The sequence below is a fragment of the Desmodus rotundus genome, chromosome 12 (assembly GCF_022682495.2).
Source record: "Desmodus rotundus isolate HL8 chromosome 12, HLdesRot8A.1, whole genome shotgun sequence".
Classification (NCBI taxonomy): Eukaryota; Metazoa; Chordata; class Mammalia; order Chiroptera; family Phyllostomidae; genus Desmodus; species Desmodus rotundus.
The window spans coordinates 12930514-12944947 of NC_071398.1; the positions used below are offsets into that span (position 1 = coordinate 12930514).

The 14434-nt window shown below is 49.7% G+C and overlaps 1 protein-coding gene across 1 annotated transcript in view; it reads right to left on the reverse strand.

Annotated features, from left to right (window-relative positions):
• The window catches only part of CDH11 (cadherin 11), a 136941-nt gene that overhangs the window by 68458 nt on the left and 54049 nt on the right, over window positions 1-14434 (reverse strand). The gene's annotated exons all lie outside the window — the stretch shown is intronic.

Here is a 14434-nt window from a genome sequence, read left to right on the forward strand (position 1 = left end):
CTTCCTTCCAGGGCTCAGATGACTGGAAGTCTCCTGCCACTGCCAAAGAGGGACACTGGTCTGGCCGGAGTGCAGAGCTGTGCAATGACACCGGTGGCAATCCCCGGCTCTGTCCCGGAGGCATGCAAGCCAATGTGATTACCCGCAGTTGTAAGGAAGAGAAAAAACGTTTATTGAGTGATTACTATGTGCTGGGAACTGCGCTAGGTATTCCACATGCATCAGCTCAGGTGATCCTTGCAGCAATCCTATGAGTAAGAGTAACGCCCCTCCCTAAGGATGTGCTCACATGAACTCCCCGAACCTGTGAATGTTTCAACATGTGTAGCACACAGGACTTTGCAGAAGTGGTTATATTAGAAAGACAAACAAAACGTCAGCACGAGAGGGTTCTGTTCAAAGCCACACGGAAAGAGGCAAAACCAAAACGCCAACCCAGGTCAGCTGGCCCTGCCCGTGATGCCGGCGCTGCCCCATGCACTGTGCTGCTTCTGCACTGCGAGGGGCATTTTCACAGGCGGCCCCCTTCTGCAAAGAGGAGCGCCCTGCCTGTGGGAACCAGATCGGGGGCCAGCAGAGCCCCGGCAGGACTGGGCGGAGGCTGTGCCTATTGCCACCCTCACCAGCTGGTACGCAGGCGAGCTCCACAGGAAGTGGGCTCTGGGGCGTGAGGCTGCACGCGTGTGCTGCCAGAACCTGGCTGTGCCCGGATTCCATCAACCACTGTGGCCTCTGTCTGCACAGCCCCACGTCGGAGACACCAGCAGACCTGACACTTGGAGACCAGTGCACCGCCATCACCACCTCCACCCTGCGTCCTGTTCAGGGAGCCCTCTTCAGAGGATGGGCACTGTGTAAATGCCTTAAAGGCGATAATACCTCCTTCGTTGTCACAAAATCCTTACAGGGTAGACCCTGTATCGGGTGTAGTCTACTAATCTGAAAGCACTCATTTTTAAAAACTGTCCTTTAAAGCTAACAAAACTGTCATGAGATGGGAAAGAGGATGTCTGCGGCTTGAGAAAGATTTCCATTTCATGAATCCCGGTGCCTTTTTACTCCTCGAAGATCTAATTTTATTTACGCTTCCTGAACACGGGCACAGCCAACCAGCAGGGCCTGCCCGGATAGGGGCTCTGGCGGGAGATGGCAAACAGCTTTCGTCTCCACTCCAGCACTCAGGTTGGCGTGTCCCGATGGCTCCACTGGCCGTTTCCCAGGGTGCTGCCATTCCCCTGTCTGCTGGGGGAGAGCACGTCCCTGTAACCATAAAGTAAATGCAGCAGTATTTACAAACCCTGAGTCAGATTTCCATCCTGTCCAACAGGATGAGAATTTGACCCACTGTTTACACAGCAAGCTGAGAATGACATCAAAAGCCCTTTCTTATTAACCACAGGGGCTTTCATTAAGGCATGCGCTTCACAATAGAAATTAAGTATCTGCTTCTACAGAGGGGCAGAGAATCAACGTTTACTTCTATACTGAACAGACCGTGCACCTTGTTCCTAAATATCCCTGGACCCCACGTCCCTGGACTTCACTTGGACACTCCGCTTGCACTGGGGGAAGAGGATAGAGACGGAGCCCCAGATGGGGAGAGACGGAGCCCCGGATGGAGGTGGAAACACCCTACATACCTGGAAAAGGGAATGCAGCCTGCAAGAGCAGACTCAGCCGCCTTTCTCTAGGTCCCTTCTCTCCTGAGACACACCCGCCTCTGCAGCTGCACACACACCCAGCTGATCACCCCTCCCAGGGAGGCTGGAGAACAGATGAGAGAAGGGGGGGGGCACTCCGCACAGACAAATCATTGTTACTCTTGTCAGTAGTTATTACGGCTTTGCAGGGTCTGTTTTTTTCTGGGCACCAGTCGGGTGGTGTGGGTGCATCTGAGCACTGGGGTCAGCAAGACTAGAGATGAAGTCCCAGCCCAACGGTTACCAGCTCTGTGGCTTCTTCAGCAAGCCGTGAACATCTGACTCTCCATTTCCTCATCTGCAAAATGGGTGTGTTTCCTTCCTACCGATGTTAGTCTGCCTGCCCTTTTCTTTATTCCAACTAAGCCTGATTCTCTGAGCCCATAATAAAACTTACTATAATTTAGCCATGTAGAGTTTGTAAAGTACTTAAATAAAGAAGAGGTTTGAGATAAAATTCATATATCATAAATTCCACCCTTTTAAAGTGTACAATTCAGGTCTCAGCCAGTGTGGCTCAGTTGGTTGGAGCATCATCTGTAACCAAAGGATTGTGGGTTCAATTCCCAGTCAGGGCACATAACTAGGTAGCAGGTTTGATCCCCGATCCGGGTGCATAGGATCCTCAGTCCAGGTGTGTATGGGAGGCAATCAATCTATGTTCTCTCGTACATCAATGTTTTTCTCTTTTCTCTCTCTCTAAAAGCAATGAAAAAAAAAGTCCTCAGGTGAGGATTAAAAAAACATTAAAGTGTACAACTCAGTGTTTTTTTAGTATATTTGCAAAGTTGTATATCAATCACCACTATCTCATTCCAGAACATTTTCCTTACCCCCTCAGAAAGCAAACTCCTAACCATTAGCAGCTACTATATTTAGAAAGGTCTACTAATCACCATCCTGCTAGTCTGCACGGGCGAAGAAATCTCTGAAGTCCACACCGAATCACTCCTGACCCTATAGTCAATGCCAAGTGTCAAACTTTTGATGAACAACCCCCTGTGGCCCTCAGATTGACAGCTGAAATCTCCCCGGCCTTCCTAAATGGGGGGTGTGTTCTTGGAGGGAGAAGCCCTTGTGTCTTGCCTCTTCTTTCCCTCAGCACCTCAGCTCAGGGCTGAACACACAAGGAGGCGCCTGGTAGAGGCGTGGCTTCTGACTGGTCAATCGCCACTTCTCCTGAAGCCCAGCGTGTTTGTCATCTGAGGGCGTCTTTGAATGCCGATGCCTCCACAAGCTGCCATGTTCCATGGCTGTTCTCCCCCAAGCATGCGCTGTTAATTTTTCATCCTAATGAACTGTCCAGTCGAGTTTAGCGACGGGAACGGTGATAGAAGTGCAGCAATCATGGCTCATGCCTTGCTCTTGTCAGAAACCTTCTCCCTGCAACCCTGGCACATAATTGAAATCAAATATCTCAATGGTTCCAAACACCATGTGTCCAGAATAAAGTGGGGTGAGAGCAATTTCAAACATTCATACGAACGGGCTTTGCGAACGTGGATTATTGGAACATTCCTCCAATTGACACCTCCTCAGGCAGTTAAGTGCAGGGCGGCTGTTCTCTGTGTTTGCTTGGGTGAGACCCCTTGGGGCACCAAGCTGCATGCCAGCCCCAATCTTCCAGAGTGTTACAGATGCATGTTCTTTCCTGGCGGGAGGCGGGTCAGGGAAGCTGGAGCAGGCCAAAGGGCCCGTGTTCACGCACAGAGGCAGCCGCAGGCATCCCGAAAGTGCAGTGCCCCGGACACCGACGCTGCTCCGATCTAAAGGATGGCCCAGGAGGAGTGCAGAGAGAGTGAGGGGAGGATGAGGAATGGAGAGCGAGACGTTCAAGGACTATGCTCAACGCAGTTGCCTAGAGGAGCCCGCGCTCCAGCCCTGCGCCCCACGCTACTTTCTAAGGCAGGCCATAGGGAAACCATAAGGGAAACATTCGAGAGTCAGGTATGGCTTAGCCATTCACTCAGGATTTTCTGGGCTATGACTAGTGTGGACGGCATTGCTGTTGACACCGAGGATGCAGGGGTGGGCAAGGCAGACTGTGTCTCTGAACCTTGGGGGGCTTAGACTCTCATCAGGGAAACAGAAGATACAAAAAAAAACAACAGGAAGGCAATAGACATGATATTCACAACTTGTGATGACTGACGTAAAGGATGAGACAAATGATAAGATGTCGTGTAACTGGGGTGATGGCAGGAGGTGTGGCTTTAGATGTTGGGGCATCAAGAATGGCCTCTTAGGGAGTAGTGTTTAAGCTGAGCCCTAAAGGATGAGAAGGAGCTGGGCAGGAGGAGGCTGAGCCTGAGGGAACACCAAGTGCCAAGCCCCCGAAACCAGCAAAGGTTGGGGCGCTCCAGGGACAGAAAGAGCCAGACTGGACGAGGGCAGAGAGGTAGGCAGTGACCACACAGGGAGGGCACTGGCGACATGCGTAGGGTCTGGGCTTTATTCTGAGTAAGATGAGATGCTGTTAAGCAGTTTTAAGTAAGGACTATGGGCAACTGCAAATAAACCTCCATTTCAAGAGACTGAGGTCTCTGATCTCTTATTCCGTTCTGCTGCAGATTAAATCTAGACCTGTCTCCCTGCCATGTTATCTTTTCAGTGCCACTCTGACCCAGACTCTGATTCCCACTGGCTCCCCCACCTGCACCTCACTCCTCCCCCTCGATACTCAGCCCTTCCAACCCTGGTTCTCCCGCGGCAGCCCACAGCCCTCCAGACCCAGACATCACTCTGGGCCCTCTGAGGGGGCCAAGCCAGGCTAACAAGGGAGCCCCACGATGGAGGAGGGCAAGGCCATTCAGACATGGTATCCGACCTCTTGGAAGCATCCCTTAGTCTGCAAAGCAACCAGCAGGGCTCCGTGAGAGACTTCTCTTGTCCTGCACCCGAGTGCAGGGGCCAGATGCTCTGGGAGAGGACGCACAATGTGAATGCAGACACGGGACTGAATCTGTCTCCAGAGCAGGAGAGGTTTAAGTTCTATGTGTCCAGAGGTCCTTCTCCATCTCGTTCCCCTCAGTGTCTTGGTACCTAGCACAGCGCTAAGCTCCCAGTGAATAGGCATTCAGAGAAAACAATGAAGGAACACAGGAATCTGCTGTCTTCATGCACAGACACAAGCAGACTTGTTACACAATATTCAACAGCGTTTGTGGCAGGTTGGGCTCTCTGGGAGGCCAACTCCGGAATGGAGTTTCACATGGGCATGTTATTAGGAGGTGCCCTTGAGAACAACACGTGGGAAGGCAAGGAGGGGAAGCAGAGAGGACACACACAGGAGGTGAGAGGTGACGCAGGCCCGACACCAGCCTCAGGCCGCCCTGCACGGTGCTTTGGGCTAAGGATGGCCCTTCAGAACCATCTCATGTAGAGCTGAGGCAGCCAGAGCTTTACTGCTCAGTCAGCAGAGGTGGGCTGCCCCAGGCAGGGGCGTGACCTTGGCTGAGGTGCATAGCTGCAGGTGAGGCAAACCCTGAGGGGTCTGAGAGCTGGAGGTTCTCTGCCGAGAGCACCCCCCAGTAGCTAGGACCACCAGTCCCTCCGTGCAAGAAACGTTAAAGGAAAATGAAGTAAGCTGGACTTCATTTGGGTTGGCAGCTCTGTGGTTTGATAAAAAGAACATTGGCATTGGTCTTCATGGGGTGGGGGGGAGGATTAGAATCACATGTGACCTAAGCAGGAGACCACCCTGTTTTCTAGATTCTGCTTCACCTTTTGGAGCCTCAGTTCATCCTCCCATAGACTGAGGTGGGGAATGACCACCGGAAGGGATCCAAGTAGATACTGCACAGGGTGGCTCTGTGGGAACTTTAAAGGGCTGTGTAGAGAGTGGGAAGGCAGGATGTCACCCCTTTTGAAAGTAGACTCAGCACGGTACACACTGGCTCATCACAGAGCCTGCTAAAGCTCGGGCAGCCGGAGGCCAGGTGGATGGAGACCGAGCCATCTTCCTGCACCCCCTGCTTACAAAGCGTGCACACAGTGTGCCCCACACACTGTGCCCCAGGACACAACATTAAACATCCAAATTCTATTTGTAAGAATTTTGCAGACTGTAGACAAATAAATGGCAATGAGGTCATTGGCAAAGGGCCCAGGGCCCACAGCACTTTTAGGGGCTTGCTTTTTTGTTAAGGTAGAATTAACATATAGCATTGTATTTCAGTTATACAAGGGGGGTGCCCAAAAACCCAGTAATTATCACCTGGAGGGCAGGCCCCTTCTAGTACAGGTTCCCCCCTCAAGGTGAGTGTTCTAGGAACCCATCTGTATCAGTGAACCAGCTGGCATTGTTGTGAGAGGCTGTGTTTGGCTTCAGTGAAAATTTTGAAGACTCTTTCAACGTGTTTGTTTGTCCCTTTCATGATGGGTGATTTACTTACAAGCTCACCTGCCCACAGTGCGCTGAGTGTTCAGCAGTGTTTGACCAAAATCAGCGTGACTCCCATGCCCCGCCCTCCCTATTCACCTGATCTCGCCCTGTGCAACGTTTTTTCCTTTCCCTTGATGAAAAAAGTCCTCAAAGGGAAACATTTTGCCAGTGTGGAAGAGGGGAAACAAAAAAGGACAGAAGCACCAGAAGGCATCAAAATCTACAAGTTCAGTAACTGTTTTGAGCACTGGGAAAAAGTCTAGAGAGGTCTATTGCCCTAAATGGAGAGTCCTTTGAAGGTGACTGAAGTTTAAACATGTAAGCGTAAATACACAAGTTTTTATAAATAAATTCCGTTTTGGGGGTCCCCCTGCATACACTATAATAATTCAATATTTGTACATATTGCAAAATGATCACCATAATACACCTAGTGAACATCCATCACCATGCATAACTTTTTATGATAAGAACTTTTAAGATCTACTCTCTTAGCAACTTCCAAATGTACAATAGTGTTTATTAACTATCGTCACCATGTTGCCCATTACACACCTAGAACTTATTTCATGACTGGAAATTTGGAGCTTTTGCCCACCTTTTTGCCCACCTCCACGCCCCTATCTCTGGCAACCACCAGTCTGTTCTCTGTGTCTACATATAAATTTGCATTCATGGCTATTTCTGTTTTTTTTTTTTAAGATTCCACATAGAAATGATAGCATATGGTATTTGTCTTCCTCTGACTTATTCCAACTTATTTCACTTAGCTCAATGCCCTTGAGGTCCATCCATGTGGTTGCAAATGACGAAATTTACTGAGGCCCTTCTTTTTTATGGCTGAGTAACGTTCCGTTGTCATATAAGCTATCACATTGTCTTTATCCGCCCGTCCTCTGTGGGCACTTAGGTTGCTTCCATGATTGGATATTGTAAATGATACTCCTATTAACATGAGGGCACCAATATCTTTTCAAGTCAGTGTTCTTCTCTTCTTTGGATAAATACCCAGAAGTAGAAGTGCTGGATCCTACGGTAGTTCTAGTTTGAATTTTTTAAGGACCCTCCATTCTGTTTTCCGCAGGGGCTGCACCAATTTGCATTCCCACCAACAGTGCACAAGGGTCCCCTTTTCCCCACAGCCTCACACAGGAATGTTTGAATTTCCTTTCAAGTCAGAAGGAACATCAACCTTTTAGGGTAGAAAATTATATTCATCTTCATACCAAAGCAGTCATAAAATATAGCATTTAATTTTTTTATGGAAGTGTGAGCTTGTGAAGGTGAAGTACCCAGGGCCCATGAAGACATAGGGGCCCAAGGCACTAGGGGGGAAGAAGTGACAGAGCCAGGGCACCCCACCTGGAGGAGAGAATCCTCCCTGGCTCCCCCAGACAGAGGGGGATGGATCAGGGAACCTCATGCAGGGGAAGCGAGAGTGGAGTCTCACCGTGTGCCCTGGGACAGGAGCTCCCGGAGATGACAGGCAGTGGGGGCTAGGTCACATCAGTGTTAGAAGCCAGGCAGAGGACCCTGCAATTTCTCTTGTGAGGGACCACTCACCACCAAGCTTGGGGTTTAGACCAAAGCAAGGCGATGGCACTCGGAGTTGAGAGGCATCACGCTGTGGGCGGTGCAGATGGCCTGGGGAAGAGGGCATGGACCCTGCTGGCCGTGCTCCCACAACCCTGAGCCCCAGACGCCCAGCCGCTCCCACTCCCCTGTGAGCACAGGCTGCCGGCCACCACGGCGGTGGGGTCCAGCTCAAACCCTTGACGAAAGTGAAATAAACCAGTGGCAAAGGCTTGTTCTTTCTTGGCCCATAGCATGATGTGAACGGTTTAGGGGCCGTGAATAACAATCCTCCTGGGTCCATGTGTGAAGCAGAAATTCTGAAGAGAAATTGGGACTGTTGAGATGTCCAAAATAGTATCTGTCACGGACAGAAATATGGGACCGCAGGAAACTCGCGAGACATTCATTTAGAGAGGTACCTTCTCACTAGCCCTTGCAAGTATGCAGACGATTTTTTAAGAGATCGTTTCCTTAGGAAAGGAGGTCTAAGAATTGTTGCTATGGCAACCTAACGGGCATGTGGAGGAATGGTGCTTAGATTCTAAAATTCAGAGCCTTGTAAAAAGGTGAACTTATTGGCCCCTCCACACTTTTTTCTAAAGCTTCCGAATGGAGGCCCCTGCCAGGAGTCTGGCTGCAGCCTTCTAGAGCCTTCGGCAGACACAATTAATTTTAGTATGTCTTGTTGCCTTTCCTTCTCTGCCCGCTCAAACTGCCTTGAGCTCCGAGTCCCCCACAGGGCACGGGGTAATTTGGGTTAGGAGCCTCCAGAGGAAATGGTGATTCTGAAGCTTAGGAATCACACGGTGGCGCCAGGGAGGGCTGGCGGGCAATGGCCTGATTTTGTCCTGAAATCCATGGCAGCTGCTGAACCTCCCAGCTGGAACCGACTCAAGGAAACAGGTAGACTTGGTAGGCGTCCAGGGAGAGCCCCTCACTGGCATGTGAGTTCCATGAACATGGGGACTCCAGTGGTCTTATTCACAGGCACACATGTGGCTTCAGGACAGAGCAGGCAGCTAATGAGCGTGTCCGATGTGTGATGAGTGGGTGGACGAATGGCCAGGAAGTCACTCCTTGGAGATTTCACCCCACCACTCTCAGGTCCAACTGCCTTACTCAGCCGAGAGCCGTCTCCATGTCTGTCACCCACAGACCTTGTGCTCCGGCCTGCAAAGAGCATGCGCCTGTCTTGGCACAAAGCATGAGCGAGGGCCACCAAGACTTCCAGGAATTATCTGGTGGGTGAGTGAATGAGTGAAAACCTGAAACCAATCCTCGTGGGCCCAGACGCACCGGGCTGGAAAACCGTGTCCACGCTGCCTTCTCGGGTTACTTCCTGCCTGTCACAGGACTCCCAGTTCCTCTGGCGTTGACTGGGGACTATTCCTTGTGTGTAAGGCAGGCAGGAAGTGCGCTGAGAACTTGAGTGGTGCTCAGGTGCTTTGATCTTTAAAAGGAGGGAACCCTACACCAGCCTTTGAGGTGCCGTGTTGACTGACAAGCAGAACACAAGAGTCACACTATTTAAATGACCGGTTGTTGTCAGGAAGGAAGTGATTAGATTTCAGTAGGACTGTCTGTTCCCACCCAGACCATGGGGCCCAGAAGGCAAGTGCAGGGAGCCTGCTCACCTCAGTGAAGACACCTGCTTCTTGCTGAGCCAGCACTTAGACAGGGGAAAGCCCCTTACCCTGGAAGAGGAGCACAAAGTGGCGATGAAGTGGCCCCTTAAGGGGTCCCTCCTGCCATTGCTGTCCTAGGGGTGGGTGTGCTGCTCATGGCATCTCAGGGAAACTGTCACGGACAGGATGGTGTTCTCAGTTGCAAGTCCACCTGAGTTATCTCACTAAGTCAGCACCGGGGAGAGGAAGCTCCTCCAGGTCGCTGGGTGACTGACAGCCAAGCTGTACCTTGATGAGGGGCTGAATTCACGCAGATCATTGCGTGGGACATGCCAAGATGATTGATAAAAATAATGACTCTAGATGAAGGGTTCAAATTTATTGTGTTATTTCTGTAATTTTTCTGTATGCTCAAAATGTTTTAAAGTATTTTTTAAGTTTAAAATCAAGAGAAGAAGCAAAACCAACCAGGGGGGGAATGAAGTTTTGTTTTTAAACTCAAGGCACAGAACAGTGTGTACAGCAGTGTATACAGCTGGGTACCATTTACATGGACGGATGTGCTGGGAGCGGTTATGCGCATGTGTGTGGCTGTAACTGCCCACAGAATCTCCTGAGGGTCTTCCTAGCCAAAAATGGGAGGAAATTCATGGACTAGATCAGCGATTCTCACCTTTATTCATCTCATGGCACGGCACACACAAACTAATTACTAAAAGGCTGCAGCACACCAAAAGATATATTTTTTCTTGATCTTACAAAGAAAATAGGCATAATTTTGATTCATTCACATCCAACAGCTACTGTAGTGTTGGCTGTTGTCAGTTTTTTTAATTTAACAATCTAAGGGGAAAGAGGTCAGTGCCCCTTTTTCAGCAGTTGCAAATGACTGGGAGAGCGAATGGAGAATGAAGCAGACTTAATTCTCTGCGCCTTTTGCACATCAAACTGTCTTCATCTCTTCAGCTGTCTAATCTAGTTAAAGATAATAGAAACAAAAACAAACCAACCTCCTCGTCAGGACAAACACTGGCTCAAGAACTTCTATACAGTTCTCTTGCCTGAAAAAGCCTTCCTAATCTTCTGGTAAACTCCTACTCATGCTCCATGTCCAAACCCAAAGGTCACCTCCTCCCTGAAGCTTACCCTGATCTCCTGTCTCAGAGTTGGCCCCTCTGTGCTCCTACGGACCCCTGAAGGTATCTAGAAGAAAACCAGTGCCTGTGCTGTGGTTACTTGTCTGCTGGCCTGGCTCCATCCCAGGAAGGGGGCAGGTCTTTGAAGGCGGGGCTTCAGGTTTATTGTTGTATCCCCAGATGCCCATGCGTTTGGTGCCTTGTTGTAGCTCCGGTCCCTACTCCAAGGGCTAAAACAGGGATGGTTCTCAAGAGACAGTTGACGAGTGAACATATCCAGGGTTCGCTTTTCCTCTCCCCATGCGTTCCCTCTCAGTGTAGACATTCGGCTGCGCACCGTGCAGTAACCGGAAGTGGCCAGGACTCCATATAAACACTCCAGTGGAGATTTAGGTCATGGCCACGCCAGGAGAACTGTAATATAATTGCCCTCCGATTTGGTAGAGACTGGAAGGCAAGATAAAAAAGCATCGGAAGAGAGTGCTCAGGAACGGCAACCTTGGCTGTGCCCCTTGTGTATCATGTGGCCCTGGGCAAGTTTATTAACCTCTCTGGTCCTCAGGGCCCTCGTCCACCAAAGAATCACGAGGACTGTGCATACCAGTCGAAGTTCTGGAGACATGGAACAAGATCCTGAGCGCAAAGCACAGAGCAGAGTGCCTGGCCTGTGAGAGCGTCCCATAATCCTTCGGCGACTGCAGCAGTGACAGTCACATCATGCACACAGAAGAGCTGCCAAGGAGTCAGCAAGTGAACTGAGTGTCTGTTCACGATTCCGGTGACAAAAGCTACAGACAGATACTTGGCCTCTTTCTCCACAGTGGCCTACATCCGAAAATAGGAAGTGTGCACGCACAGACAGACCCAGCAGGCCCAGGGGTTAGGAGGCAGGCTGCCAGCGCTCCGAACTGTCAGGGACAATGCAGAGCCAGGTGAGCCGTCACCTGGCGGCTCTTCAGAGTCGACTTTTATGCAAATGAAAGATAATTGGGTAACTTGTGACCTGAAGCCCCTGCAGATTATCACTCAGGAGGGACTCAGTGTGTGTATGCTTTTCGTGAGCATCAGGACAAACACTTTGGACTTCAGGCCATTCATATCTGTGCTCCAGTGCCCCATGGAAAGCCCAGCAAGACAGCAGATAGCAGAGGCCCTATCCTGTGGCTACACAGCTCATTCCTCCCTCCAAGGAGCTACCCAAGTAAGAAAACTGTGCCAGGAATGGAGGCTCAAGTGAACCATCACCCCGAAATCAGCCAGAGAGCGTGCTATCCTATAAGCCCAAACCACTTCACCGCTATCTGTTAGAAGTCCTCTTTCTCTCCCCACATTGCTCTCTCTCCCTTCCTACTTGGATTTTGAGAGCTTTGCACAAAGCGATTTGACTGGAAGCTCCTTCAGGAAGGTTCTTTCTTCTCCGTCTGTGTGCGGCACGTCACAGGGACCCGCTCAAGAAACCCCAGTGTGGTAACTGGGGATCCAGGGTCTGGGTCACGAGCCAAAGATGTTGGTTAGTTTTGTGTTTTTTCCAAAAACCTTACCATATGCTAAAAAACAAGTCCTTTCCTCCTTCTAGGGGGAAAAAAGTCCCTCTCTGTAAAATAAGAGTCTTACCCTGAAAGATCCAAAGGCCATTCCATTCATACCATGCTGCGGTTTTCTCTTTTGTTTCTTGCTTTTCTTTAAGGGTCCTACAAAGCATTACGATGGTTTACCTTCCTCTCCTTGAAATGAAAGCTATGCAGAACTCTTCAAAACAGGCTTAATGTCTAAGTAGAAAATAAACCTAGCAGATTTCCTAGAAGAGAAATCACATTCAAGTACTTTCTGGTTCCCGTCTGACTCTGTTTCATTGATACCTCACTCTAATTGTCCCTATTATCTAGAAAAATAGGAAATGTCAGCCGCATGTTGTATTGAGGAATTGAAAGGACTGATGAAATGAAGAGACCCATTTGGCTTGGCAGAAATGAGATGCTCACCATTCACAGGCACTGCCACAGAAGGGACTCATTTCAGCTGCTGAGCCAGGCTTCAGAGCAAACGAGTGCAAAACATGCTAATGCAAGAGGAGTCACTCACACGGCCTCCACATCAAATTGGCGCATTTGCAGGGAAGTGTAGCTCTGCTCCCGTGAAGAGCATTTTCATTCATTGGTTTATTCCCATTACACACACTGAGCAGGGCACGGAAGAAAGACCAGGGTTTGGGGGAGAACCCCCCAAACTGAACTTTTGTCCCCAAACAGACCCACATTAAAAATAAGAGTGTAAAACACCTGGGACATCACTGAGGAGTTGGGGTCCCAGTCACAGGGGATGACCATCGACGTGTGTGAGCTGTAGCAAAAGCCTCAGGCCTCATGCAGAGGAAATGGTTTTTGTCAATAATGTAGCCAATTCATTCAGGGAGAAGGCAAGAGAGGCGAGCGGTAAAAGATATAAGCTTGAGTCAGACTTCCCAAGAATAAAAATGTCTTGCAGAAAAAATGTGGCCATAGGCAAGTTCCTCATCTTCTCCAAAGCTCAGTGTCCTCGTGGATAAAATCTTGGATATTGGTAGTGCCTGTCATGTTAGGCTTTTGCAAGGATTAAGGGAGGTGATACCTTTTAAGACCTTCTGTGCCTGGCATACAGTAAGCACTTAATACCTGCTAGCTGCCATTATTGTGACTTTTCCTCTGTGGTAACATTAGTCCGCCTTCCTCATTTTGTGAGCAAAATATACTTAAAGTCTCTATTCATATGTTTAATAGATATTTATTGAGAGCTTATTCTGGGCGAGATACAGTTCCCAGCTTCCAGCTGGAAACATGATGGTCCCAAAGTCAGTTCCTCCCTCAACACCCTCCAGATCTAGCTGGAAAGACAGACAACTAAACAGACAATTACAGCCCAATGTGGAAATCGCGATGATGGTCTAATCTCTGACTCCTGATGTGTTGTCTAGCAGACACCCAGGGTTCAGCCTTAGGGATCAGAAAGAACTTCTTAGAGATCATGAGGTCCATGGGGTGGTAAAAATAAAAAAATAAAATAAAAGGGTAAGACTTAGCCTGTGAGGAGAGAGGCGTACGGGGTATGGGGTACGGGGTACTGGGCAGTGACGGGTGTGACATGCGGTAGATGCTACAGCCACGCGCACAGTGAGGGCTGGGTGTGCAGAGTGCCTGGCAGATAGGCCTGGACCGCAAAACGTGGCCCCACCCTTGCAGGGTCCTAGAAGCCGGTTGAGGATGGGGACCTCTATCGCGGAGAGGGATTCAGTGAGGAAGTAACATAACATCGGGATTTAGGGACACTGTTGGGTCACCCATGGAAGGTGGCTCGTGCTGGAGCAGAGGAGGCGGCTGTAACCCCTGAGGCAGAGCTGGTAGGCGGCCACCAGAGTCATCTGGGAGGAGGAAGTGGGTTTGGTTTATGTTTGAATGGTGATTGTGGGGAGAGAGAGAAGTAAGAACATTTCAGAGACCATCAGAAAGTGGAGTCAAAAGGAATCAACGTGAGGGGATTGCTGTTTGAGGCAAGGGCTTGAGGGGCGCGTGGGACTCCTTCCCTGTCTCTGATCTGGGTGCCACAGGACACGGTGACGGTTGGAGGAGAGAATCATAACTTGTATTTCAAATCTGCACTTCAGGCACTTGTTGGACATCCACGTGGAAATGAGCTGCAGATGTTTCGATACATAGGTTGCGAACCCTAACCCCTGGAAAGTCACGCTGGTGTGCCTAATTCTTAACTTTTTATCTGGACGTTTGGACGTTCTATAAAAATAGCTTGTTAGCGCCACGCAGAAGAAGAAGTAAATGGATTCATAGATCCCCAAAATATAAGAACTGTTAGAAAGCCTAGTCCAACCCCCAGTGGCCCAGGAAAGAGTTCATTCACCGAAGGGAACGGCAGGGAACGGCAGAGCTGGGCCTTGTGGCTCTTGGTCTAGCGTTTTGTCTTTTGAGGTCTAATAGGTTCAGCCTGCTAGCATCTCTTTTCCTTTTGGGATGTAAGCTACCTTGT